Genomic DNA, 27,550 nt, shown 5'->3' on the forward strand with positions numbered 1-27,550 from the left:
CTGGATGCTTACCCTTGACCTACAACTTTAGGCTGTGCACGCCATGCGCAAGAAGGAGATTGTACCTGTTCCTCATCGTACTTATGTACATGACAATAAACTTGACTTGACTTGTTTCCAGCAGTTTCCATTTCAATAGACAATAGACAATAGGTGCAGGAGGAGGCCATTCGGCCCTTCGAGCCAGCACCGCCATTCAATGTGATCATGGCTGATCATTCTCAATCAGTACCCCGTTCTTCCCCATACCCCCTGACTCCGCTATCCTTAAGAGCTCTATCCATCTCTCTCTTGAATGCATTCAGAGAATTGGCCTCCACTGCCTTCTGAGGCAGATAATTCCACAGATTCACAACTCTCTGACTGAAAAAGTTTTTCCTCATCTCAGTTCTAAATGGCCTACCCCTTATTCTTAAACTGTGGCCCCTTGTTCTGGACTCACCCAACATTGGGAGCATGTTTCCTACCTCTAACGTGTCCAACCCCTTAATAATCTTACGCGTTTCGATAAGATCTCCTCTCATCCTTCTAAACTCCAGTGTATACAAGGCTAGTCGCTCCATTCTTTCAACATATGAAAGTCCCGCCATTCCGGGAATTAACCTAGTAAACCTACGCTGCACGCCCTCTGTTGCATTTTACTGAGTTAAGAAACAGGCTGAGGAGAAGTGCATGGATGGTCAAAATGTGCAGTGCAGGTTGGTTCTGTGGCCAAGGAGGCTCTTCCTTAATAACATTGTGTTATCAGTCAGGGGTGACTGCAACATGGACAGTTGTGGTAAAAACCCCACGATTTAATATATTATCCAGAGAAAAAGAAAGGGTATTGGAGTAGAAATAGGCCTTCTGACTCAGAAGAAAAGCCCATGTGTACATTTGATGGACCAAATGCTTGTTTCAGTATTGCTGCATCTGCAATCCGATAAAAATGTGATTATTTGGACAGGAACCAAAATTTTCCTCAATGATCTCAGCATTAAGCCTTTTTAAAATCCCCCAGTTTTTATGATATTATGTTAGTGCAGTTATAATTATGAGGAAATGATGTAATCACCGATCTCCGGATATAAGCCGCAGCCTTTTAAGATTTAAGTTATGTTTCATGTCAGTATTCTTCAAAGGGGCATGACACTATCATTTTTATCACTGTTGCCATTATGACATCTCGTGTTATTTGTATTAAAAAAGAATGCATAAATTACACTTGAATCACAAAATATTGCTGCTTTTGAATTCGCTTGAAAGAAAGGTGGGTTTTTTTCCTTCTTAGACATTTTTTATTTGGGGGAAATTTAGCAGAATAAGTCATAATGTGCACCACATGGCTTATAAAAACATAGTCTGCATTTTAAAATCATGGCAGGTTCACGTCTGCTTCCAAATATGCTGAAAAAGGAGGAGGAAGATAAGAAGATTGATGCTGAAGAAAGAATTTTGTTCATTTTACACGGTACCAATCTCAGCCACAGCGTACCCAAAGTAGTTAACCACAAGTGAGTTATTTCTGAACTCTCGGGTCCTTTGGTCTAAGGCGAACGATTAAATAAACACCACTGGTAAGGTAACTTGCATGTGCATCAGAAAATTACAGGCAGCTGCACATAGTTTACTTTCCATTGACAGAAAATTGCAAAAAAACACACCCGGGACTAGCTGGTGCATTCCAACGGCACGGAGCAACCTTGCCAATGACACACACTCAGAAGGTTTACTCCCAACCAACCAAAAATAAGATATACATAATCCCTCAGGAATATGAGATTAAAGATCAAGCACTTAAGGAAATGCTTGAAGGATTAGTTTAAATACATTGGTATTAATGCCAAAAGCATCGGAGTGAATCTTTGGAATTTAATGTAAGCATTGAATCGAAACCTTAGCTCTGAGAAATGGTGAAGAATTGGTATCAAAAAAGGTAGGCAGAACAAGTCATCGTCGTTATATTTGACAAAATGATGCTTTTATGCTTGTGAGAAATTATTTATTGATTTAATTTTCTTGCTGTTCACAGCACGCACAGGATTAATATTGGTGATTGTAAATTATATCTGCAGGCAGCACAGAACACACGTAACAGACTGTTACGCTCTCAGTATCAATGTGGGCGTGAAGATTTGCAGTAGAACAAAGGCAAGGTTTAATATGTTAATGTTTCTTTAACTACGGAGTCAATAGCATCATTTATTCTCAGTCTGTCTGGGAGTGTTAATTTTCCACCATCTAGGTCTAGAAATTCAATCACATAATGGTGTTTTTTTAGCACTAAGTGATTGAAAATTGACTTGAGCTGGAGTAAAAACATAATAATGACAATTTCTGCACCATTTCACATTCTCTAGAAATTTGAACTTGGCACACAATCACGGAGAGGTTACTGTATGGAAGGAGGCCATTGGGTTCATCGATTCCATGTTGTCTCTATAAACAAGAGTAATCTGGTTAATCCCACTCCCTCACTCTCATCCCCTTGTACTTGTTCATTCCCTGTGAAAGCCATCGATCAATCCTGCATTCACAATCCCTTGGCAAGGCTGCCCAGGCAATAAATATTTGCTGCATAAAAAATAGTTTAGTTTAGTTTAATTTAGTTTAGTTTAGTTTAGTTTAGTTTAGTTTAGTTTAGTTTAGTTTAGTTTAGTTTAGTTTAGTTTAGAGATGCAGCGTGGAAATAGGCCCTTCAGCCCAACGAGTCTGGACCGACCGGCAATCCCCGCACATTAACACTTATCCCATACACACTAGGGACAATTTACATTTACAACAAGCCAATTAACCTACAAACCTGTATGTCTTTGGAGTGTGGGAGGAAACTGAAAATCTCAGAGAAAGCCCACGCGTCACGGGGAGAACGTACAAACTCCATACAGACAGCACACATATTTGGGTTCGAACCCGGATCTCTGGTGCAGCTAGCGCTGTAAGGCAGCTATTCTACCACTGTGACACCATGCTGCCCCATTCGTCTTCATTACACTGTTGGCTATTTTTGTCAGCCACTTTCATTTTGTTCCCTGTCACATTCTAGAGTGACTCACTTTTACATACCGTTTGCAATTTAGGCTTCAGCCATGCAGAAGACAACATCATTCCCGATGCATGCATTGTCAGGCAAATTAAACCAAATTTTTCAAGAAGTGTCCATTGAGGGATAACTTAGTTTTCATACCACAGCACTCTTTGAGACCCTTCCGTTACTTCCATTTCCCTCCTTCCCCCATAGCAACAATATCCCTTTGCTCACTGGTCTTCTCCACCCACCCAAATCTCTATTATCCCCCAGCGTTCCAAGTCCACTGACTATCTTTTCCCCCGTGGCCCAGGCTATGACTTCCAAGTCCATATCCTCACTTCCTTCACCAAATCTCCAGACCCAAACTTAAAAGACCTTCTTTGACCTTGATCTTTCTGTTGAATAGACTTATCCTGACCTCTGATATATCTGTAAGCCCCATCCTCACCTAGCCATTTAACCTGTTCACTGAGCTAAGCCCAGCCACGTCTTTCCACATCTCAGCTCTATCACTCTGGAGAACATCTGTAAAGGTCAGGACTACAATTGTGCATGATCTCGGGTTTTCTATTGAACTAATTTCATAAGATCACAAGATATCAGAACAGAATTAGGCATTTGGCCCATTGAGTCTGCTCCGCCATTCAATCATAGCTCTTTTATTTTTCCCTCTCAGCCCCATTCTCCTCCCTCCCCCTTATTACCTTTGACACCCTTACTAATCAAGACCCTATCAATCTCTGCATTAAAAATACCCAATGACTTGGCCTCCACCATTGTCTGTAGTAATGAATTTCACAGATTCACCACCTCTGACTAAAAAAATTCCTCCTCATTTGTTTAACATCTGACAGTCTATTCAATGATGCAGCATGTTATTTAATTTACAGATACAATGTGGAAACAGGCCCTTTGGCCCACCTAATCCACGCTGACCACTGATCACCTGTTCAGACTAGTTCTATGTTATCTCACTTTGCCTACACATTAGGGGCAATTTACAGAGGCCAAGTAACCGACAAACCCACACGTCTTTGGGATGTGAGAGAAAACCTGGAGAAAACCCATGTGGTCACAAAGAGAAGGTGCAAACTCCACACAGACAGCAGCACCCAAGGTCAGGATCATACTGGGTCTGGCGCTGCGAGGCATTAGCTCTACCAGCTGTGCCACTGTGCTGCCCTTCAATCTGAATCACTTCAGCCATCCAGGAGATCACTCACTGTTATGTCACAGATCATAAAGAGTCATACGGCTGGGAATTGTCCATAAACAAGTGTGGTTTGAATTGTTTAAAATCTCAAACTCTCAAATCAATCAGCCTCCTATCACCCACTTCTGGATTTAGTTGAGCCAAGAAAAGTGCCAGTGTTCTAACCCTCCCCAAGGGACATGTTGGCAACTTAATCAGACCGCTAGCCTCTGATTTAGTCTGCTGTGAATTGAGCTGTGATGTGTCAGGTATCCTATTTTATGGGAACCCTACAGTTGAAGATTGAGCATAGAACAATACAGCACAGGAACAGGCCCTTCAGCCCACAATGTCTGTACCGAACATGATGCAAAGTTAAACTAATCTGCTACACCTCCCCGTGATCCATATCCATCTATTTCCTGCATATTCATGTGCCCATCTAAATCCGCCTTAAACACCACTATCTCATCTGCTAACACAAACATTCCTGGCAGTGATTCCATGCACCTTCTGTGTAAAAAAACCTGTTCTGCGCATCTCCATTAATCTTTCCCCCTCTAACTTTACAGCTATGCCTTCTAGTCTTTGACATTTCCACCATTCAAGATTAATAATGGGCGGCACAGTGCCACAGCTGATAGAGCAGTTGCCTCACAGTGCCAGGGACCCGGGTTCAATCACGACCTCCGGTGATGTCTGTGTAGAATTTGTATGTTTTCCCTGTGACCAGGCCAAGTCTGTGGATATTCTTAAGGCAGAGATAGATAGAATCTTGAATAGTACGGGTGTCAGGGGTTATGGGCAGAAGGCAGGAGAATGGGGTTAGGATGGAGAGATAGATCAATAGACAATAGACAATAGACAATAGGTGCAGGAGTAGGCCATTCGGCCCTTCGAGCCAGCACCGCCATTTAATGTGATCATGGCTGATCATTCTCAATCAGTACCCCGTTTCTGCCTTCTCCCCATACCCCCTGACTCCACTATCCTTAAGAGCTCTATCTAGCTCTCTCTTGAATGCATTCAGAGAATTGGCCTCCACTGCCTTCTGAGGCAGAGAATTCCACAGATTGAATGGCGGAGTAGACGATGGGCCGAATGGCCTAATTCATGTTCCTATCACTTATGACCTTATGACCATATGACCACTTGGGTTTCCTCTGGTGCTCTGGGTTCCTCCCACATCTCAGAGATGTGCATGTTTGTAGGTTAATTGGCCCCTTTTAGGGAGTAGATGTGAAATGGAATAACAGAAAATTAGTGTGAACAGGTGATCGATGTTCAGCATGGACTCGGTGGGCTGAAGGCTTTTTTCCATACTGTAGCAGTAAAATAAAATGTAAGGGTTTGACTAGCATTATCGTGATGAGCAAAATAGTCCCCTTTAACTCAATTTGATAATTTGATTGGTAACTTTCTCTTGCTTGCCTAATACATTTGATTTAAACAATGGAAAATAAGACACTCTTCAAGGAATAGAAATGTGAAAATATTGAGATCTCCAATAATATTTTAATGACACCACTATTTTTTAATGGTTAATATGTTTTAGTTCACTGCCATTTAGCTTACTCTCATGTTGTTCGATCTCTGTCATTTTCTTTTGGTCATTTTTGTTATTAGTACAGGATTCTCAGAACTCTCCATCACCCTGTGCTTTCAGACTGCCAAGACTTCTTCTACTCATCTTTCACATCTCTATAATTACTTCTTCAATGATTCCACCCTCCAATTGATTAAACCCTTCAGATTACACAGCCTGAGTGTAGACAACTTTTATTCCTGTTAACCTGCGACAGCTGAATCGCTACATCTTAATCTTCATGCTCTTCAATAAAATATAAAATAATCTTGCCAATGGATCGGGATCTAAAGAGCCACTTTTTTTTAGCCACGAGGTCAAGCCAGTGTTAGAATGTGGACATAAAGCAGGAGTTATGGCTCTTATTTCCCTATTAAAAATCCTACTTCAGATACAGATCTATTGTTAGTCATGTGATAACTTGGGGGCGTAATTCTTACCACAAGAGTATATTACTGTTATATTGGTGCTTTCGAAGGTAAAAAGGTATGCGAGAAAGAGGGCCCTATCTCCCCCTCAGCAGGCTGACCCACATATTCCTGCCGTTTCAGCGGTGCTCATCAGCAATTCCAATTTGATTCAAACCCCTGAGGTGGTTCACGACCACAGCATGTTGCAGGAGTACATGTGTACCTTTTCAGTGAGAATGTCAGTAGAATGAACTGGCCCTCGAAGAATAACTGAACCAAAGTTTGGAGAAAAAAAAATGGTTACAAGGATTAAAATGTGCAGACTGGTTACGTTCCTTTGAATGATGAATTTTGAGTGGGATGGAGGGTAATGAAGCCATTGAGAGTTGATGGGGTAGTTGGTGGGAAGCCTTAAGGGACTCCAGAGAAAGGTGCCTTAAGCTTAAAATAAAAGCTCCAGTTTTCAGGGATAATATCTGTTATACGAGAATTTTGCCCTCAACAGTCTGTGAACCATAACGCTATGTTTAAAACCCATAACACTATGTTTAAAGCCCATGGCGCTGTGGCCGGTAGCACTATTTTTAAAGCTCTTTGTTATAATTGACAGCTCTTTGTTTAAATTCCCACGTGCCAAGCGGACAGGGGCTTTGTTTAAACCTTTGCGCGCCAAATCGGCAGTGCTGTGTGTATTGCTTTGCACGCCAAGTCTGTAGCACTAAGTATTGCTTTACGTGCAAGTCTGCGGCTGATAGCGCTTTGTTCCCAAAGGGGGGGGGGGGGCTCGCTCAGATGCAGTCCCCTGCCATTGATTATAGTTTGAATTTGGAAGCAGCTCTATTGGCCAGGACTTACCAGCGGTTATTTCAACAGCTGATTTCTTACCTGTATAAAGGCAGGCGCCAGTAAGCCAGATGTTAGTTCATGTACGAGAGGGGTTCACTGACGGGCTGAGTCGCGATCAACGCCGCGGACGGAGGCAGAGAGAGAAAGAGGTTTGTTGCTGTAAACAAGCATACTGAGACAAGCATTGTTTTGGTTCTCTCTTGCCAATAAAACTGATTTGGAATTAAGCAGACGAGTGAGCCTTTTTCTGTTCTGCTAGTCAGATCCTTGAACCTGTTCCCTTGTAATAATGTCAAAAAGCTAATGAAGATCACGGGAAATTCAAAAGTTGATGAGGCTAGACAGGCAAAATTGTTCTAAACTAGTATTCAATAGTTTTGTTAGGCATGGCTATCACAAGCTATGGAAACATAGAAGATGAAGTAGATAAAAAAACAGTCATTAAATAATTGAATGATGGAGTTAGCAATGAAAGTTGAATTGCCCATTCGTGTTCCTATATTCCTGTATTAAAATTATAATAAAGATTGTACAATGTTATCCATTTTTAATGGACCATGTTGTGCTGCACTGTTACCCAGATATACCCACTTTGATAAGCATCAGTGATTGAAATGTTGAATAATTTGTAGTCATTGGGCTTTAATGAAGTATTTACTGAAATATCTTTTCTCACAAATCTCACTCTGGCCTTTGCTATTTTTTGTGTCCTAATACAGAAGATAGTCATTAACAGCGACCCAAAGCATCCAAAATCAGCAAAAGTGAATGAATAATTAAATTAGCATTTTCGAAATAAAGTCAAGGTAGGCAATTTATTTTAAAAATCTAAGATAGTTGCCGTGAACAATCCTTATCGGTTTCATTTGTATTTTTGATTGTCAAATTGAGGGAAGTCAGTGCTGAGAATGGTGTTCTTCCATTTCATCATTAACTCTCTCTGTTATGTTCCAACAACATGCCTTCATTGGGACATAGTTTCTCCGTCGAGCAGCATTAATTTTTCCTATTTCCTACTTCATACTTCATCCACTTTGACCAAGATTGATGATCTAATGCCAATATGGACCAAACTGTGTACTGCTTGTGCTGTCAGCTCTGGCCCAACTGCAACTGGCTTGAGACCATCTGTGCACTTTTCACTTAGGACTTTTACAATTGGTAGTGACAGAGAACACAGTCATCAATCAGTCTGACCTGGTTTTAAACCTCATTCCCAGAGGTGAAAGGACGATGTATTAACAATCTCTCATTAGGCTGGTTTTATTTTCCTTGCTGTGCTGAAATGAAGGAAACCTTAAGCTTTAACTATTTTGCACATTTCTGAAATAGCATTGCTGTTGTACCTGACCTGTGTAATTGATAGGACACTAATACATTTTGGTTCAGCCAGAACTTATTTTTGGATGCCAGTCATTGAGTTGGTGTGTGACTAGTTGTCATGGAAATTGAAATCAGAAAGGAAGGAAAATTATCATTTGAAGTAAACAGGTCTTTTTTTTTCATTTCAATGCCTTATCAGAAATACAGTATGCTACTGTGTTATTAAATTCCTTAATAAGATTGTGTGCACTTTGGTGTTAAATATCTAGGAATCAACTGCCTTTTTTACATGGGGGCATTGGTACTATTCTTGAGAGCATTATTTATACATATTTCCCCATTGCATAATATTTTAGTCAATAAACATGGATTAGATGACCTTTAAATTAAAGACCTTAGACTGTTTGGGAAAGATCCAAATTATCTCTGTAGGCAGCACAGGTTCATTTTACAGAGCCTCCAGGCCTTAAATAAAGTAAATCACATGTTCGCATTAGTTTGCACATATCTCAGGTTGCAGATATTGACTGGTTGCAGTGTTTTGATAAGGGTCTATTTACCAATGACAATATTATACTAAATGAAGCTATTCCAAAATTCTCAGCCGAATAAAACATATTTAAGACAGATTAATCATTAAGAAACCTGACATAAATTGGCCTGAACTGCTTGGGCTTCAAGAGTCTGGTTACCACTCCTGCTTTAAGGCATGTTTTTAACAGATTCCCAAGCGCACTCTACTGCTTAAGGAGAAGAGAACATTGATCAAACCTTGCTTACAACTTTGGAAATTCAGATAATGACGTTGATCAGCCTCTAGGTACCCAATATGTAGAGTTATGTAAGGTTGTCAACATTTATGTCCAGATTTGGTTGGTGGAAGATTCGTACAAACAATGGCCTGGATTAAACAGTCAGTGGTGAAGGAAGTACATTAGCTATTCATTAATCTGACAACTGCTCACATACTTGCAATGAGCTTTGTAACGGCGCATTAGGGTGTCATATGCGTGTCAGGTGTTATGGGGAGAAGTGCAGGAGAATGAGGTTAGGAGGGAGAGATAGATCAGCCATGATTGAATGGTGGAGTAGACATGATGGGCCGAATGGCCTAATTCTGCTCCTATTACTTATGATTATTGGTATTTAGGGATTTTTTTGAAAGTAAAGCAAACAACAGAAGATTGTAGGTTAATTGACTGGGTAAATGTAAAAAAAGTTGTCCCTAGTGTGTGTAGGATAGTGTTAATGTGCGGGGATCGCTGGGCGGTGCGGACTTGGTGGGCCGAAAAGGCCTGTTTCCGCGCTGTATATGAAATAAAATAAATAATAATAATATGAAAGATCTGTGATATATGTTAACAGAAAATATAATAGTGTAGCTCTTTAATCAGACAGGAAAATCCTCACTGAGGCATGCAGATGTTAGATCAAGAAATATTACCCAGGACATATAAATTTCTGTATAGAAAAACAGACAATTAGGTTTTAAATATAAGTTAAAAGAATCAGAGAGAAAAAATATCAAAAGATAGCTTTAAAAAAAAAATTGTGGCAGTGATAAAAAAATCTGAAATAAAGAATTAAGTCCCAATCCTATAAAATTAAATTCTCAATGTCAAAAAGATTCTATGATAGAAACTTCCAACAATTATAGTTTCAAACACTTATATATTTCACTGAAAGACCAGTTCTAATTTGTTCTGCTAAATTTGGTGGGAAATGTGTAAAGTGACATTTGTTCACTTCCTTGGGCATTAGTGATGATCAATGATATCACAGCTTATTGGGAGCAGCAAGTTTCAACATTTCTGGTCTAAAGCCATGTATATTGATTCCAGAAGTTCTTGTTTCCTTTGTTCCATTGTAATGATAAATGCTGTTGAGACCAGTGATATTTTAAATGCAATATTTTGTTATATTAAAAAATAAATATATTTTTCTGGTGTTGGTGGAGGGTAGAAAGGCAGCAAAGGTTTGCATATATATATATATATATGCTTTTCTTCCCTCCACCAACACCAGAAAAGTATATTTATTTTTTAATATAACAAAATATATATATATGTAACGGCGCATTAGGGTGTCATATGCATGTCAGGTGTTATGGGGAGAAGTGCAGGAGAATGAGGTTAGGAGGGAGAGATAGATCAGCCATGATTGAATGGCAGAGTAGACATGATGGGCCGAATGGCCTAATTCTGCTCCTATTACTTATGACATTATGATTATTGGTATTTAGGGATTTTTTTGAAAGTAGAGCAAACAACAGAAGATCTGTGATATATGTTAACAGAAAATGTAACAGCGTAGCTCTTTAAATAATCAGACAGGAAAATCCTCACTGAGGCATGCAGATGTTAGATCAAGAAATATTACCCAGGACATATACATTTCTGTATAGAAAAATATATATAGCATTTTTGCCATTATAAAATGACACAATTAGATTCAGTGTTATTAGAAAGCAATATTTAGCTGAGATCCACAAGGGAAGGTGCTAAAACTTGGTCAAAAAGAGGTAGAGATATTGGCTCCTAAATAAAAGAGAGGCAGGGAGAAAGAGGTTCATTCTGGGAATTTCAGAGTTCAGATCCTTGGCAGCTGAAGGGGTGGCCATGCACTTGGTGATGTTCAAGAGGCCGGAAATGAAGGAGCACAGATGATCGTAAGATCATGTGATAGGAGCAGAATTAGGCCATTCGGCCCCATCAAGTCTACTCGGCCATTCAATCATGACTGATCTTTCTCTCCCTCCTGACCCCAGTCTCCTGCCTTCTAACCATAACCTCTGACACCTGCACGAATCAAGAATCTATCAATCTCTGCCTTAAAAATATCCACTAGCTTTGCCTCCACAGCCATCTGTGGCAAAGAATTCCACAGATTCACCACCCTCTCTCTGACTAAAGAAATTCCTCCTCATCTCTTTCCTAAAAGAACGTCCTTTAATTCTGAGGCTATGACCTCTACTCCTAGACTCTCCCACTAGTGGAAACAGATAGATGGAAACACTGGATGACTCAGGCAGTTGTCGACCTGGAGGAGAAAGGCAGAGAACCAAAGTCATGGAGGAATCCGCAACTACAAATGAGAATGGTGCTTTAATAGGTGTCAGCAAACAAGAATGATGGGTGAATGGGACATGGTGAATGTCAGGATGAAGATGGCAGAATGTTGAGTGTAATTATGGTTATGAAGGATGAGTTGTTGCCTGGGAGTGTTATTAGCCATATTTCCTGCTTCTCCAGGGAACATGCAAGCTTTGATTTAATATTTCATAAAAAAGGATGAAACTTCTGATGATGCCGTACACCCTGAAACATAACCACAGGTGGTTTGAATTTTATCCAAAAGCTCTGACACAAAGAGTAGAATGTCAGAGAGCGAGACAAGCTTGAAAAGAGAAGTTAGGTGGTTTCACATGAAACACACCGAGCCTGGTAACTTACGCTGTGTGAAAAAAAAATATATACCTTTGGTACCTTAAAAAATATGAAAACATTCTAATATCAGGAGGTAGTAGATAATGGAAGTGATTAAGGAACATGAAGTTAGGGACTCAGTCAGTCTTCATGTGAAGATTGGCACAAAAAGCTGGAGTAACTCAGCCGGACAGGCAGCATTTCTGGAGAGAAGGAATGGGTGACGTTTCGGGTCGAGACCCTTTCTTCAAGTGGTGACTGTATGGCAGGAATGAGTGATAATCCAGTTCTAGGTGAAGGATGGCATATAAGTAGCAGTTCTATTCTACTGTCCTTGACTGTAAAGCAGTAACTCAAGGTAGTACTAAGTGTAAGATTTGAGAAGTTTTCCCTCATTCTGAAATCAACACAAAACCAAAGAGCTGCAGTTTGGACATTTTAAACGGGAGACTGGGGCTGATAGCGGAGAAAGGCTGCAGTCAGTTTACCAAAGGATGTCACAATCTGTGGGTCCTAAAATGGCTGCAGGACCTCGTGACCAGCCACAAAAGGTAAAAAACCTCACAACCCAGTCTCTAGGTTTCTGCAAAGCCACGGCCAGAACAAAGGATGGGTATTGGCCATGCAGAAACCTACGAAACCAGGTCGGAGTCCAGACACTGGGGCGCTGACATCAGCATACTCACAATGCCCCAAGCCGACCTAAACAGTTCATCTCAGTGAGGGGGCACAATAGCCCATAGAAAACTACCTGGTAGGTGATGGGAAACCAGTTAACACCCATCACCTCACAATGAAATCCCAATTTACACCGTCTGGCCATCCCCGGTATCCCCGAACATAAGCGCAGATCAGAAGAAAACCTCATACATATCTTTTTGAACAAAGAGATTCCAAGATCTGGCGGGAGATAGGACGGGTCAGAAACAGTATAACTGGCCACTACTTTTGGGTGAAAAAGTTAAGTCAACTCGAGAAGAAAACCTGCAGGGAACGCAAGCAGGCAAGTCAAGACGGACACAGTCAAGAAGCGCAGAGAAAACCGGATTCGAAGTCAACTGAAGTCAAGAAGAAAGTCGGAAAGAAGAACAGATGCAAGAGAGAGGAACAGGCACGCAACTCGAGAAGAAATACTGCAAAACGAACAGCCAGTAACCCCAGTAATAGCCCCATGGTGAGCATGTACTCCAAATCCTACATATCCTGGACATAGTTTAGTGTAGAGGGGAGGGTGGTTGTGAATAAACGTTGGGTGTGTATTAAAATATGTGTTGGTCAAGGTTGCGATGCGTCGTACGTTCCCCATCTTACAGTCGTGTATGTGTCTTGCAGAACTGTGTTTAAGAATTCATAAGTAAAAGGGTATTCGTGTATATGTTTTGTGGAACTGTGTGTTTCAAGAATTCAGCGAAGAAGGTATTCGGATATATGTCTCGTGGAACTGTGTGTTTTTAAGTTTTCAGCGAAAAGGGTATTCGGGTATATGTCTTGTGAACTGTGCGTTTTGTGATTAATAAATCAAAGGTATTCATGTATTCGGTATGTGTATTATAGATATGTCTTATAGAACTGTATAAATATATTCATGGACAATAGTCCCAAGTGCTGAATAAAAGCCTTTTCATTTAAACCCTGGTTTTGAAATCTGGTCTGGTTGAATTTTTTCTGCACTGTAAGAGCTCCTGCATCTAAGCCCAGTGTCTAGAACCGTAAGGGGTGAGTGGGTCGAACCACTCACGGGGAACCAGTGTGCACGGCCTGGTCAAGGGATCAGAGCAAGGCACGGGGACCTTAGGTCGGGCGAAAGCTCGGCGCAGAAACCCCTTACATAAGTAAACTAAATAGAGATTCCTATTGCTTTGTCTAAGCATGTCGCTCATTTGCCAAGTGCAATGTACTGCTGAGATGTGTTTAAACTGATTTACTCATTTGCTGCCATCAGCTTCCTGTGTTTCATTTTCATTTGTTCAGTCTAAATAATTTAACAAACAACATGTAGTTTTAATGGAAGGCACTTCCTATTCATCTCAGGGAGGAAAATTTCAGACTTGCTGCTATGATATTGTATTGCACGGACTCTATTAGAACTGCTGCCTCACAGCTCCAGCTGTCTGGGCTCAATCCTGACCTCTGGTGCTGACTGTGTCACTGTGTAATTGGGGGCTCCAATCACCTCCCACATGCCAATGGTGTGCCAGTTGGGAGGGTAATTAACCACTGTAAGTTGCCTTTAGTGTGTAGGTGAGTGCCCAAATCTGGGGGGAGTTGGTAGGAATAATAAATGGGAATAATGCAGGATTACAGTAAATGAGTGTTTGATAGCTAGTGTGGGATAGACAATAGACAATAGACAATAGGTGCAGGAGGCCATTTGGCCCTTCGAGCCAGCACCACCATTCAATGTGATCATGGCTGATCATTCACAATCAGTAACCCGTTCCTGCCCTCTCCCCATACCCCCTGACTCCGGATAATGGGCTAAAGAGTTGTTTTCTGTGCTGTATGACTCTCAAACCTGCAGAGCCCACAAGTCCTTCCCTCTTTCCTCCTACAATTGCCAGTAAAAGACATAATTATTACCAGAAGCTCATAACAACCACTAAAATCAAAATTAAACGAGCCCATTTCAGTTCCAACAGCTGAGAGTGGTGGTCTGCCAACATTTCATTTGTCTAGGCCCAAGAATCCAGGGCTCAAGATCCCCACCCTGTTATTCCAAATTCATTATTAAATACTGTAGCTCAATGTCCTGGAGAGAAATAACAGGAAATCTCACCCCATGTACTGTTTTTCTTCCATCCTTTGACAATGCATAGACATTTGGTGCACATTGTCACCGATCCAATGCTTCTTAATTTAGCTAATTTTCTTACCATGCATTTCCAAGCAACTTTTACATCCTGTACTTTCACCATACCACTCAGTTTTCCAATAATAAACAATGATCCGAACAGATCACGTTTTCAAACCGCATGAAAGACTGAATCTGCATGTTCTTGTTGGATTACTGCCCTGTCAATTGTTTATATAAGGCATCAGGACACTGTGTTTAGATTCACCATATGTTGTCACTTGAGGCATCCATCATTATGTGTTCAATTTTAAAGAAGTCCAACGTGGCATGCTGGGTGCCTGGGAACTTCTTCTTTGTTCTTCAGCATTTTTAAAAGTACATGAGGCTGAGTCAGTTTAAGTTACGCTCAGTTGGAAACTGAGATTGCAGCCCCATGCAGTGGCATTGGTGCTGGTGCTGATTAGGTGCTCAGTGTGCCTGAGCACGGCAGAGTTGAAATCATGTTATTGCACAAGATAAACTCACTTATCGACTCTGCAGGTTAATCTCTGGTAATTCACAGGCAGTGCCACAGCTACATCACTTGTCCAAGGCCGTTGGATACCCGTTGTGCATTAGCCAAGTATTGGAGAGGGGCTAAGTCCACGTATTGAGTTGGAAATAAAAGGAGAAAAGACGACACAAATTACTTTCCAGAGTAAAATCCTTCTCTTCCGCACTTTATTACAGATGGATAACCTGCTGCTGCGACTCTAGGCAGATGCCTTCACCAGATTATTTATTAAGCATCTATTGTATATGAAAGTCAAGAAAGAACTGATGATTGCAGGGCCCTTTGAGCTCAGGGAAGAATAAACCTCTTAACAAATTGTGGCCACCCAGACAATATTTTGGAGGATGGGATTCAGCACAGTAGTCAGAGATCCTAATGCCCTATCATGATTTGAATCTGTGCAAAGTGAGTGTACAAGGATAGTTTCATAGGATTGACTGTCCAACATACATAGGCGAGGAAGAGAAAAGTACAGACAACTGTGCTCAATACTCTACAGTAGAAATAAACAGTAGGTCACTGTTTGGGGCAAAAGAGGTATGTTAAGTGGCAGTACTTTCAAAAAGTCAGTTTCACAATTAAAAGTGTACATACTTATGCTATGGACATATATCCCAAGCCAAAGTTATTCTTTTTGTTTTAGATTTAGATTTAGATTTAGAGATACAGCGCGGAAACAGGCCCTTCGGCCCACCAAGTCCGCGCCGCCCAGCGATCCCCGCACATTAACACTATCCTGCATACACTAGGGACAATTTTTTAAACATTTACCCAGTCAATTAACCTACAAACCTGCACATCTTTGGAATGTGGGAGGAAACCGAAGATCTCTGAGAAATCCCACGCAGGTCACGGGGAGAACGTACAAACTCCGTACAGACGGTGACCGTAGTCAGGATCGAACCTGAGTCTCCGGCGCTGCATTTATTGTAAGGCAGCAACTCTACCGCCGTGCCGTCTTTTTACCAAAGTTACTCCATAACATTGTGACAGAATGCTTATAATTGGTTAGCATGCAACAAAAGCTTTCCACTGTACCTCGGTACATGTGACAATAAACTAAACTAAACTAAATTAAAGGCTTTGTTCCTTCATTTTGGAAGTGTTATTGCATATGATGGTTTGTTCAGACATACAAAAAAAACATAATGCTACAGTCACTAATTGTGCATATTATTGTGACTGATCAACAACCATTTCATAAACTATGAATCCATGTAAATAGAGGGATTGTCATCTTCAAAGTTAATAAATTGAGCTCTGAATTATATATTTTAATTTCCTTTTAGTTTTTGCAGTTATTTGCAATTGCTGTAAGTTGATTAAGAAGGTCTATTTTAAAGTGGCATCACAGTTGGATAAATGATCCTTTGCTAACTGTTAAATGTAGGATTTGAAGAATAACTGAGAGGATGTATTGCGTGAACTTTCAGGTGACTCTACAATTTAGTCAAATTGAATTATGGTTAATGTCTCAATAGAGGCAGACAGATTTTATATCGCATCTACAAATAGTAATGTCCTTCATGTTTCATTGCTTGCCCAATGCAACATTCCAGAAAGAAGATATATTGGACAGAGTTTAAACTGTGTTTAATAAACTCACTTTGTCATCACATTAATCTAGGAAACTGTCACACCATACAGAAAATGTAATTCTAACTACAAACTAAATTCCAATCTACTGTACATAAGGATGAAAATATGGTTAGCAGACGGAGACATAAAACACTTGTTTTATTTAAACCATAAAATATATGCTGCTTTTTAAAATTCAATTGACCTCAGCAACATTATGTAGATCAGTTGATAAAAATGAAATGAAATAATACAGGGAATTCTTTCAGGAAACATAAGGAAAAATCCTGCCCTTCCGTTAACTCACCAAATTCTGATTTCAAGTTTCAAAGCACAGATCCAACGTTTAGCCTTCCAACGCTGTAAATTATTGTCATTAAATAATAATGAAAGGGATGCACTTAATTTCCTCTTTACAAATGCAGCATCAACTCTTTTGCCTCCAACTCAATGTTTACAAGGACAGTTTGGCAATAGTATCTAAAAGAGATATTTTTTTCTCGACATACAATTTTGCCTTAACTTCTTGTGATTTGTTGTTTTATGTACAATCTTGCAAGAATTATTTCAGCATAGTAGAACACTCAGAGAACATTTCAGTTTTATTGTCACTTTGCACATGTTTCTATGTTAAAATTGTGCTGCATAATTTGCTGACAAACACCTCGATCTATATTTCCACCCTTGGAGAATAAAGGCAGCTGGAAAAGCAGCATGTGATTCAAAGGGGTTGGAATTCAGAGCACACAAACAAGTCATTCCGACTCACAGATCTAAGCTAGTATTTATGCTGCAACCTCATCTCCCATCTTTCCTCATCTCATCATTTCAGATCTTAATATCGGTTTGAAGATACCATTATTACTCCCACCGTTGGATTGCTGTAAACGGCTTTCAGAAATCATTGCTAAAAAAACAACTAACATTAATTAACATCAAAGTACAAATGAAACAAACGCTATACATTTTGCTAGATGTCACTAGTATTTACTCTCAAGTTGTCATTAACCAGCTCAGTTGCCACCAAACACACCACAAGAACATCAACTTGCATTTCATGGCTGTGATCATCATTCCTATGGAAGTGCAAAAGATGCAAGATATGAGAGACAAAAAATAAGAAATTGCTGAAAGTCTGAAATAAAAATGAAATAATGCTGGTTTAGGTAACATCTGTGGTATGAGAATAGAGTTACCATTTTGACTTCAAGATCCCTTGTCAGATGTGTGATGTGTTAATTATGGAATAATTCTCATCCATTTATGTTCATGCTACATCTACACAGTGGTTCCAAGAAGAATACCTCCACAAAGTGGGCCATTTTGGAGATTCAGTGAGATAAGTGGATCAGTGCATGCTCTGATGATGTAGAAGTGGTGAAAATAAAAAGCCCTCACAAAAAGCTTCCACAGGATTTCCTGCTTTCCAAAAGGAAACCATAAAAAGATGTGCTGATTGATTTCTGAATCTCAGCTTCTGGGCACTCCAACATGATTAGATCTTTATTTTAGTTTTTTTTTAGAGATACAGCGCGGAAACAGGCCCTTCGGCCCACCGAGTCCACGCCGCCCAGCGATCCCCGCACATTAACACTATCCTACACACACTAGGGACAATTTTTACATATTACCCAGTCAATTAACCTACATACCTGTACGTCTTTGGAGTGTGGGAGGAAACCGAAGATCTCGGAGAAAACCCACGCAGGTCACGGGGGGAACGTACAAACTCCGTACAGACGGCGCCCGTAGTCAGGATCGAACCTGAATCTCCGGCGCTGCATTCGCTGTAAGGCAGCAACTCTACCGCTGCGCAGTTTAGTTAAGAGATACAGCACAGAAACAGGTCCTTCGGCCCACCAAGTCTGCACCGACCAGCGATCCCTGCACTTTAACACTATTCTACACACACTAGGTACAATTTACATTTATACCAAGCAAATTAACTTACAAACCTGTACGTCTTTTGAGTGGGAGGAAACCGAAGATCTCGGAGAAAACCCACTCAGGTCCCGGGGAGAACGTACAAACTTTGTACAGACAGCACCCAGGGCTCTGGCGCTGTAAGGCAGCAACTCTAGCGCTCCGCCAATGTGCCGCCCTGTTTATACAGAGATTAGTTCTAAACATCATGGCTTTTTAGGAACATATGCTGAGAGAAAGGACTTCACATACATGTATTTGGGGAAACCTCCCCACATAATTGTGTTGGCTAAGTTATATTAATTCTGTTAGAATGGTCCATTGGTACTGGATCTCATGTTGGATTGACACATCATGGTATGTGTTTTGGTTTCTTCCTAAGTAACTGAGTTTTCCATTGCTAATAATTCTTGCAAAATTATCATGAAACTGGCTCAATTGTAATCATGTATTGTCTTTCCACTGACTGGAACAAGACAAGCAACAAAAGATTTTCCCTGTACTCGGTAAACATGACAATAAACTAAAAATAAACCGATCTGAATACGATTCAAAATCTACACTGCGTTCCCATAAATTGTAAATATATTAAAAAATTTGGTTTTGCCAGAAAACAAAAATATAGAAATATATTTACAACCAGAGGAATCCCTGCCATTTTTGCTATTGTTTGTCTTTGTCTTCATGCTGGAGACAAGGTAGTAAAGTGGTTATGTTCGGAGAGTTTCTCATAGCGTGGTGAGTAGAAAATTTTAATTCAGTTAAAAAATTAAAAAATAATGAACATTAATCGTGATCAGGATGCTGTTGGATTGATCTTGAAAAGAGGGTAACTGCTTCCTTACTGTACTTTAAGGGACCTGTTGTCCTTACTCGTGTGACTCTAGCCATTGCCAAAATAGTTCATAATGTACTCTGATAGGGTTGAGCAAGTCATTGAGTTGTATTTTTTTCCAGAGGACAATTAGTGCTTAATAATACATGCCAGTATTGACTGGATCAACCATGTTGAACCAAGAGGGTGATGAATCTGTGGAATTCTTTGCCACAGAAGGCTATGGAGGCAACGTCAGTGGATATATTTAAAGCAGAGATATGGGGAGAAGGCAGGAGAATGGGGTTAGGAGGGATAGACAGATCAGCCATGATTGAATGGTGGAGTTGACTTGATGGGCTGAATGGCCTAATTCTACTATCTCTTATGATCTGAAAATTTTAATTTTCAGATCAAAAAAGGCAATATTTAAAAGTTGAAAAATTTTGCACAGAAGACTCTATAGAAATGTATATTTTAATGACTGAGACAAAAGACATGGACACAAAAAACAAATTATCATGTCTAAAAGGATGACTCCAGGTATTTTCTACATAAAGCAAATTACTTAGAAATGTTGTCAAAGTGGAGGAAAATATAGCTGTCCTTTTTTTGTAAAGAAAACAGCAGTGAGTTAATTAAGAGGTGATTTGTTTGTCATCGTGATGGATGAGGGCTACTTTGGAAAATTCGTACCCATCAAAGATGTCAATACGATTCTTCGTATTGTTCAGTCATCTAGTTTCTCTCAGCACCCAGGTTGGCCATGCTATCCAAACCGACCAGATACACTGTACATCAATACAGTCAAGTCAAGTTCATGTACAATAGAATCAGCAAAGGGCAGAATATTGAGTGCAGAATGCAGTTCTCAGCATTGTAGTGCATCAATTCCATGCGCAAAGCACAATAACCACAATGGGGTAGTGGTGAATCAGGAAGTACCCTGACTTATGGAAGGACCATTCACAAGCCTGATAACAGAGGTCAAGGAGCTGTTCCTGAAGCTGTTGGTGCATGCTTTCATGCTTCTGTACCGTCTTCCAGACAGGAGCAGGGAGAAGAAGGAATGACCAGGGTGGGACAAGTCTTTGATTATGTTGGCTGCTTTTTTCAGGCAGCATGATGTGTAAACAGAGAATGGTGGGATGTCTGGTCTGTGTGATGGACTGGGCTAAAACTACAACTCTCTGAAGTAGGGTCTCGACCCAAAACGTCGCCCATTCCTTCTCTCCTGAGATGCTGCCTGACCTGCTGAGTTACTCCAGCATTTTGTGAATAAACACCTTCGATTTGTACCAGCATCTGCAGTTATTTTCTTACACTCGCTACAATGCCTTGCAGTCTTGGACAGAACTGTTCCCCAGCCAAGTTCCCAAATAAAACACTTCTAATTCAGTGATATGGTTCACAATGTTGTTCTGCCTGAGCTAGTATCTCTCTCCTCCACGCCTTTGTTTTCTCAAAACTCAATCATGTCCAGGCATCCATTTTCCACCCTGCATAAACCCAAACTTGTCCAGCATTCTGGTTCCAAGATTTCTTATCCCAGTTACCTATTATCCCCATTTATAGGCTCACAGTCCCACCAAGGTAACAAAAAATAACAACAGGAAAATGAATAAGGAAAAATTGATGTTTTGCAAGTAGGTTAAATTAAATTCTGGCAAATCTATTACTTTTCTTCATAACATCAAGAGATTGCTGCGAATAAAAGATATTTCCCAAGTTCCTTCCTTTCAAAATCAATAAAAAAACAACAAAATGGTATTCACAACTAACATGTGGAAATTGGGGAGGGGGGTGGTGTGGGAGGGGGGGTAGAGGGTCTGAGGAAACCAATGCCCAGTTTATTTGTGTGGGTAAAGAATGATGGGTAGCCATGTCAGTTCTGTCAAATCTCATCGGGCCAGATCGCACTGATGGTTTATGCAAGGAAATGCGGCTAGTTGCAATCCATGAATCAGACTGTTCATGCATGCACATGGTGAGCTAGACTGTTAGAATGCACTGATAGCAGAGGTGTTCCACAACTTACTGAGCCAAGGGATCAGATACTCTTCATGTATGTCTCCTCAGGTTTACACCAGCAAAAGTTGGATATTAAAATAAAACATTCTTCAATTAATTTATTTTTTAATGAAGGTTGGTGACCCAATCAACCTTCATTAAAAAATAAATTAATTGAAAAAAGTTTTATTTTAATATCAACATTTTGATTAACCTCCTGCAGTAAAAACCCAGTTTCAATGGATTTAAAGGTTTTAATAATATATTTTTTTTTTCTTGCAGCCCGCTCCACCTCACGGACTGTGCAGAAGGACAATGCTGCCATGCATTGGGAGTTGCACTGCTGTAAGTATGTGTATGACCGCAAGGTGTGCATTGAGTGAGGTCCAATTAATCTGGTCTAATATTTACTAATAGCAGTCATAGCTTAAGTGCAAAATCGATTGTTGTTTCAAGTATTGCCTAGTTTTACATCAATCTTGCTTTATTTCCTTTTCAGTTTGCAGTTTTCTCTTTCTCAGAGGGTTTGAAAAGCACTCCTCCCAAAGACATTTTCCAGCTGGCTTCTATGGCACTGGCATTAAGTCTGTAAACTTGCAAAATACCACCCTGAGTTACGGAATACAGAGGAAGGCCATAAACCCCACACTTGGGCTATAAGGGCTTGGCAATCCTGCCCTCCCTAACAATGATGGTGCTCACGGATAATGGAGCTTAAATGTTTTTCACTGATTAACAGAGTAAATACTCTCAAAAACGGACCAGAGTCATGGAGCAGCTTAGAGGGTCAAGCACCATCTCTGGAGAACAAGGATAGATTGCATATCAGGTCAGGAACCCAAAACGTCACCTATACATGCTCTCCAGAGATGTTGCCTGACCCGTTGAGGTACTCCAACACTTTGTGTCCTTTTTCTAAACAGTATCTGCAGTTCCTTGTGTCTCTCTAAGTAAATACTCCCCTTACTTTGGACTTTTTAATCTCCTAGTTTATCCATTACAAAATCCAACTTTCGACAAGAAACCAGCTATCTGACCTGGGCTATATGTCTCTGAATTATAAAAAATGTGGTCCATGAAATTTGATTAAGCTTCTTGCTGCTGACTTACCCTCTTTCGTTTCACTTTTGCCACGATCTAGTATTCCACACAGAGAGGATTGACCCAAAGATCACAAAACAAAATCATGAGTGAAATAGATCGGGTAGATGCACAGAGTCTCTTGCCCAGAATAGGGGAATCGAGGACCAGAGGACATAGGTTCAAGGTGAAGGGGAAAAGATTAAATAGGAATCTGAGGGGTAACCTTTTCACACAAAGGGAGGCGGGTGTATGGAACAAACTGCCAGAGGAGGTAGTTGAGGCTGGGACTCTCCCAACATTTAAGAAACAGTTAGACAGGTACATGGATAGGACAGGTTTGGAGGGATATAAACCAAGCATAGGCAGGTGGGACTATAGCTGGGACATGTTGGCCAGTGTGGGCAAGTTGGACCAAAGGGCCTGGTTCCACACTGTCTCAATCTATGACTCTATGTGGCTTCTCATCCTATTCTCGGTGATATGGCAGTATTTATAAGATTTTAATTCTACAGTGGGATAAAGAATTTGCCAACAAATTCACCTTGCATAAAAAGTACACGACCTTGATTTCCCCTGATAAAAGGGTCAAAGAGAAGATTTAATTTGTCAATTAACATAATATTTACCTTTATGGACTTAAAAATGATAGGGTCTCTAAATTCAACACTACTGCACCCACTTGATCTCTGTGGAGGATCAAAAATAATCTATTTGGTTGAATTGCCTGGGGCATTTTTAAGATGTTCTTGAGAACACTACTAATGAGTGCAGGACTCGCTTGAATTAACATTTGAATTACCTATTAATTAAACAAAGTAAAATATCACAAATCATTTTAACAGAAGTAATATTTGATCACATAATTATTACATCCTTCTCCTCATACCGTGAAGGTCAAAACTTTTTAAAAGTGTAAAAGTGAATGCTTTCAGTTCACTCCCCTGAATGTCATCCAGTCAGATCCTTGATATATTGTGCTGGTGTTTAGATTCCAATAATGCCTACAATCAGCAACCCAGGAATTGGGTCCAAAAGAGTTTAAGGTTCAATAAATAAGCTTGTGATTCTTGTTTCTCGGAGAGTTTCAGTCTGTTTTTCTGTTTTTCAAGATTTCCAATGATAAAATGTCACTCTTCACAACGTGAAGACTTACCGTAAGAGAAGGACCATAAGAGGAAGAATTTCTTTAATCAGAGGGTGGTGAATCTGTGGAATCCATTGCCACAGTTGGCTGTGGAGGCCAAGTCAATGGATATTTCTGAGGTGGAAAATGACAGATTCGTGATGAGCATGGGTGTCGGGGATTAACGGGAGAAGGCAGGAGAATGAGGTTGAGAGGGAAAGATAGATCAGCCATGATTGAATGGCGGAGTAGGCTTGATGGGCCAAATGGCCCACTTCTGCTCCTATAATTTATGAACTTATGAACTTATGAAGGACTGGTGCAAAGCTCTGTAAGCAATCGCGAGAAGTGAAACACAATTATTTAATTGAGAAATGGCGAGTGGTCATTAGTCAATAGCACACATTGGAACATTGTGTCTGGGCTGAACATTTTACCCATAGTCCAATTTGAAAATTAGATGGATTGTGTTGTGATTGCCCATTTTGCTCTCCTTCGCAACCCCAATTTTCCTTATCTTCCCATCCCTCTCTTCCACCGCTGTGAGAGGCAAGTAACCCAGATAATCCTCTTGATTTCCTGATCTAAGATGCTAAAAAAATATGCAAATTATCTTAATCTTTAGTAGACTTCAAACTGATGTGGTTTAGATTTAACACTGTGTAGGAAGGAACTGCAGGTGCTGGTTACAACGAAGATAGACACCAAAATGCTCGAGTAACTCGGCAGGACAGGCAACATCTCTGGATAGAAGAAATGGGTGACGTTTCGGGTCGAGACCAGACTAAGAGTTAGGGGAGAGATAAGATCAGGAAGCGTAAGGTGGGAAAACAAGACATTAAAAGAGATGTTGTTCAAGGAAAATGTAGAATAGATCATTGTTAGCTAGGAGAAGGTGACAAGAAAGCAAACAAAGACAAAATGTAATCGAGGACAGTCAAACTGGTGGGAGAACTGGGAAGTGGGAGGGATGGAGAGAGAGGAAAAGCAAGGGTTACTTGAAGTTAGAGAAGTCAATATTCATACCGCTGGGGTGTAGACTGCCCAAGCGAAATATGAGGTGCTGTTCCTCCAATTTGCGTTGGAACTCACTCTGACTATGGAGGAGGCCCAGGACAGAAATGTCGGTGTGAGAATGGGAGGGGGAGTTAAAGTGTTTAGCAACTGGCAGATCAGGTAGGTTTAGGCGGACTGAGCGGTGTTCAGCGAAACGATCGCCAAGCCTGCGCTTGGTCTCGCCAATATATAGGAGTCCACACCTGAAACAACGCATACGGTAGATGAGGTTGGAGGAGGTGCAAGTGAACCTCTGCCTCAGCTGAAAAGACTGTCGGGGTCATTGGACGGAGTTGAGGGGAGAGGTATAGGGACAGGTGTTGCATCTCTTGCGGTTGCAGGGGAAGGTGCCTGGGGAGGGGGTGGTTAGGATAGGAAGTGATGAGTTAACTAGGGAGTTGAGGAGGGAACGGTCTCTGCGGAAAGCGGAAAGGAGTGGAGATGGGAAGATGTGGCTCATGGTGGGATCCCGTTGGAATTAGATTTAACATTTGGAGCAATCTCATGGCGAGTCAAAAATAATCAATTTGGCAGGACAGCTATTTGAGTCTTTGTGATCACTTCAAATGGGTGCAGGACTCTCTGGTGATTGCCTGAAAAATGTTGCCTGGCTTAGTCGTTGAGGAAAACACAACGGTGACATTTAAGAGATTTTTGGATAAGCGCAAGTGATATGTAGGGAATGGAAGGAAACTGATTATGTGCAGGCAATTCAGAATTGATGTTGCCATTATGTTCGGCACATACATTGTGAGCCAAAAAGCCTGTTTATGTTCTGTGCTCTTCTATGTTCTACACAAGTTACTTACAACGTTCTATAAAAAGTCAGACTGCTTATTGGTATTTGTCTCTGACTTAGAGAAGCCATAATAGAGGGTAGTAGTTACCAAATATTTGGAGTTGTTATGTGGTTTTGGTGAAAATATCTAACCACAAAAAATGAAATTGAAGCAAGTTTAATCCTCTGTCATATTCTTCATGGAGAAGTAAGAACATGCACTCACCATCTAATGAAAGGAAGCTAGAACAGAACTTGAAGTAGGTTAGAAGGAAGTGGCAGAGTTGGTGAACTCTCATGGGGCTGTATTCACTGCAGGAAAAGATTCAAACACCTAACCAGGGCAGCAGGAGTGAATGCCGGTCTTCATGTCTGCATTTCCCTTCATTAATCACGGAAGCAATGATTTGCTCTTCACCGATGCTTTGAACTCTCCTCTCTCCTCTCTCCTTCTTTGCTCTGTGTTCAGTTCTACCTCTCACTGGAAGGCTCACTCTCTCACCTTTGCTGGTGCTTGAAGATTATAAACATAGAAAAAAAAGAAAAATAGGAGCAGGAGTTGGCCATTAAGATTTTGAAGCCTTCTTCACCATTCAATATAATCATGGCTGATCTTTTATCTTGATACCGCATTCTTGCTCTGTTGCCATAAGACTGAAAGAGATTGGTTGTAGAACCAGTGCAACTTGGTTAGTTTAACTGGAGCACAACTGCATCGTCTTTAGGATTACACCTGCATAAATAATGCCTCAGCAACATGAAACATTTAAACCAATCTGTACTTTCCTATCAGGCTTAAATAAACAGAATGCCACAGTTCGTTGATGTTTCAAACTGACCACCATGATTTATATCTGCAAACTTCACTCTTGAATGTGTAATGTAAACAAAAATAAATTGATTACAACAGCTAATTCTTGCCTCTTCCTGTGGGTATTTATCTGGATTAATATTGCTTAAATGAATTTGAAGTACTTGGTGATGAGTGTCAAAATGAAATTGGACGTCAGATGAAGATTTTTAAATCTTGACCGAACTAACAAGTTATGCAGGCACCTCGAGTAGAGAAGGGGAGATCTTAACTGTGTAGGAAAGAACTGCAGATGCTGGTTTAAATCGAAAGTAGACACAAAATGCTGGAGTGACTCAGTCTGAAGAAGGATCTCGATCTGAAACGTCACCCATGCCTTCTCTCCAGAGATGCTGTCTGTCCCGCTGAGTTACTCCAGCATTTTGTGTCAACTGGGAGATCTTAACTGGCAGTTATTTATGGGCTGAATGACCAAGTAGAAGGAATAGAAGGGGTAAAGTTGGACAATGGCAACTTGCCTACTACTATCACGTTCTTGAACCAACCTGCACAACACAAATCCAACCTCAGCAACGCAACTCTGCAGACGATAGACACAAAATGCTGGAGTAACTGCTGAGAACCTCAGTCTGAAGAAGGGTGTCAACGTGAAACGTCACCCGTTCCTTCTCTCCAGAGATGCTGCCTGTCCTGCTGAGTTACTCCAGCATTTAGTGCCTATCTTCAGTTTAAACCGGCATCTGCAGTTCCTTCCTACACATTTCGGAACTCTACAGACCGCTTGTTGCACTACCATGATCCTGTTTCTAATTGTGATTGCACTAATATTTTGTTCCTGTTTTTGCATGGTCTTTTTGTTTTCACTGTCTTGTGTAATACATGTATAAATGTTGTATAATTTATCATTTGTGTGTTGTCTATGTCTTTGTGACTGTGATGTTGCTGCAAGCAAAATATGCATTGTAACTGTGCCTCAGAGTACCTGTTCATATGACAATAAACTCAAGCTGACTTGACTCAACTTGATTTGATGTCACATTGTGAAGAAATGCAGGGCTTGAGAATTGCAATATATCCTAACCAGAGGAATCTGGTCCATGTGAATGTGATCTAAAGAATTTGACCCAACCTTGCACAATTCCAGTGTCTAAAGTCTCTAATTTCCCCCAGGTCAGTGTATTCACTGATAGCAATAACTGCTAACTCGAGTGTTATTTAAGCAGCCTTCCAGTCTGC

At 40.5% G+C, this 27,550-nt stretch overlaps 1 protein-coding gene across 7 annotated transcripts in view; it reads left to right on the forward strand.

Moving 5' to 3' along the window:
• The first annotated feature begins 1,724 nt into the window (after window positions 1-1,724).
• LOC144592086 (uncharacterized) overlaps window positions 1,725-27,550 on the forward strand; it is a 128,464-nt gene continuing 102,638 nt past the window's right edge. For 2 of the 7 annotated variants that reach the window (XM_078396391.1, XM_078396392.1), the window contains exons 1-4: window positions 1,736-1,915; window positions 2,012-2,130; window positions 7,763-7,849; window positions 21,746-21,808. The gene's annotated coding sequence lies outside the window, so the exon portion shown is untranslated. Of the gene's footprint in view, window positions 1,916-2,011; window positions 2,131-7,762; window positions 7,850-21,745; window positions 21,809-23,655; window positions 26,359-27,550 lie in introns of those variants that run through there. The other 5 variants (XR_013547067.1, XR_013547068.1, XM_078396394.1 and 2 more) reach the window with 5 other exon arrangements.

This window comes from Rhinoraja longicauda, chromosome 3, assembly GCF_053455715.1.
Source record: "Rhinoraja longicauda isolate Sanriku21f chromosome 3, sRhiLon1.1, whole genome shotgun sequence".
NCBI lineage: Eukaryota > Metazoa > Chordata > Chondrichthyes > Rajiformes > Arhynchobatidae > Rhinoraja > Rhinoraja longicauda.